This window comes from Penaeus vannamei, chromosome 21 (genome assembly GCF_042767895.1).
Source record: "Penaeus vannamei isolate JL-2024 chromosome 21, ASM4276789v1, whole genome shotgun sequence".
Classification (NCBI taxonomy): domain Eukaryota; kingdom Metazoa; phylum Arthropoda; class Malacostraca; order Decapoda; family Penaeidae; genus Penaeus; species Penaeus vannamei.
This window is the reverse complement of record NC_091569.1, coordinates 8,170,597-8,173,096: the sequence shown is the minus strand read 5'-3', so window position 1 is coordinate 8,173,096 and position 2,500 is coordinate 8,170,597. Positions and strand designations below refer to the sequence as shown.

The 2,500-nt window shown below is 34.4% G+C and overlaps 1 protein-coding gene across 9 annotated transcripts in view; it reads left to right on the top strand.

Annotated features, from left to right (window-relative positions):
* Nucleotides 1–2,500, top strand: part of LOC113809995 (WD repeat-containing protein 44) — a 42,671-nt gene that overhangs the window by 2,558 nt on the left and 37,613 nt on the right. The window lies entirely within an intron of this gene.

Sequence of the window (2,500 nt, the reverse complement as noted above, 5' to 3'; positions counted from 1 at the left end):
GTCTCAGGCAAAGACAGACACACCTATGTTCTGGCAGGATAGGTTTAGGAGTATTTTTTATTGGTTTAAGGAAAGAATAGAAAAGTTTAAAGTATATTGTATCCAGTATAAGGAAAGAATAGAAAGTGGCACCTCATCCAGACTCAGGTACTCCAATTGACAGTGTTTAGTGAAGAAAAATAGAAATGGAATTAAGGGCTGTATACATCACAAAAGATTAGAATGGTGTTGAGGGAAAGATAAATACATGTATGATTTTAAAATGTGATGTACAGTTAAAAAACATGTTTTTATTTTATATTTTATATAAAAGGCACTTATAGCATTAGAGTACTCCAAAGTGTATGGTGAGTTGCCAGTGTTAATTTCTCGGAGATTAGATGTGCTGTGGTTCTTTTGTCTGGGGTAAATTGCTAGGGAGGTTGACAAGTAATTTCTGGCTAGAAAATCTCAATAAAACTGATAAACTGATCTAGATGAATAAATCAAGAAGTTTATTATTCATGTCGTATAGTTGATAATTCTGAAAAAAATATTTTCACTGCTGATACTAACAAATTTGGTAGGTATGGATTGCATATGATGTATATTACTCAGATTTAGTTATTTAGTCTAGAGAAACAAACTCATGTGCCACCTTTTTAAGTAAAAATTCCATGATTTATCATTGTTTTCTTTTCTCTCTCTTTTTTTAATAGTTTTCCCATAATATTTTGGTGTGCTTCAAACCTGCCATAGTGTTTGATGTCTGTAGAAGGCTTCCTAAGATGAAAAGCTATCAAGTTTGGATAAATTATATCATAAGTAATTCACTAATACTTAGTTCATTAATATCAGTGATATGCAGCTTTCTGTTGAATTATCATATGCTTTGATGCATTATTGCTGTGGCATGTACATAAATGCTGTGGCATGACTGGACTCATTTCCAGGTGACATGTACATTCGTGTCAAAGTTTTGTCTGTCTGACAGTTTTTTTGCTAGTCTGGTTAGGACTGCAGTCATTGAGAAATCACATCACCTAAAAAATAAAATCACATTCTAGCCGTATTTACTGAGAAGTCATATAAGCTGTAGCCAAAATTCTAGTGAGTGGAAAAAGCAAATGTTCCCCATACTTCTAACTTTTCCCTTTAATGGCTGACTGCCATAAGAACCAAGCATCTGGTTCAGTATTGCAAGTGAAAATTTATCATCATTTGCTGATATGTAAAATAATTAAGTGTCATTTAGCCATCAACTAAAATAATGCCAATAGAAAAATTGGTCAGATAAGTTTAGTTCAAATTGAAAATCAAATACAGAATATGTGCATGTTTGAGCAAAAGCAAGTCCAGTGTGCTCTCCAAAGACAATTTATTTATGTGTAGATGAACAAGTGTGCCCTGGCACCAGGAGGCACTATTTCTTTAAGCATATGATAATTAATTCTTGCTTTGTATCAGATTTTTCTGGACAGCATTTGTATATTGAGGTGCAACCTGAGGGAGTATTAGGTTATGTTTAGATTAGGATTAGATGAAAAATTGCAAGACATATTTACATTTATAGCTACCCAATGGGTAAAAGTCCAAGACAAATCCCCCATATACACTTGACTACAGGAGTTCATGGCCACCTAAATCAAGGGGTGTCAAATTTGTGGTCTGCAGACCAAAACTTGCTGAAGAGATGGTCATAAGCTTATATGACCTGCAGAGTGATGAAAAAAATGTTAGTCTGCAAAATTGTGATTGTCATGAAGTAAGATGATATATGATTAAGTTGCAAAAAAAAATCACAAATGACCTCTATTTCATTATGTTAAAATGTTTCTTCTGATAAGTAGAATAAGCTTTGCATAGTTACATAATATTAGACATTTGGGATTCCAGGTAGGCTATGTACCTTTGCTGACTTTAAGGTGGTAGCTGAAATGAAAATTAGCCCCTCCAAGAGTTTTGAGTGTGACACCCTTAATCTAACTGGTATGCTGTCTGTTAAGGGAGCTGGTAATACCAAGTGTGGAGAAAATGTCTGTAGTGTTAGTGGTTATCCAGTCAATAGTTTAGGGTATTCTGCTTTGTTCATTGTTTCATGTACCGTCCTACACACCTCAAATAACAAAAAAGTACTAACAATGTAATGGTGAAACTTTTTAGTGATTTTGTTGGATAAGGAATTAGTTCAGTCTTTATCCTCCCAGGTTGTATGTGGTAGAGGTATGTTGACCTCTATCGGAGCACAGAGTGGTGCAGCAGTTGCTAGCCACTGTCTCTGATTATGCCTAAGCTTGCAGGCCTTTCAAAAAAAGGTCATGTGCCTGTTGTTAGGACAGCCAGCATAATTAACTTTTTTTGTATTTTTGTTTTTTCCATTCAGTAGTTTTTACCTGCACTATTTATGCAAGCTCAGAGAAAATGTTGCAATTTTCTTTTTGTACGAGTCTTTACCTCTCAGTCCTGATTGCTTTGTATAAACTGTAGAATAGGAATATAAGGAGTAAGTATACTAATTCAG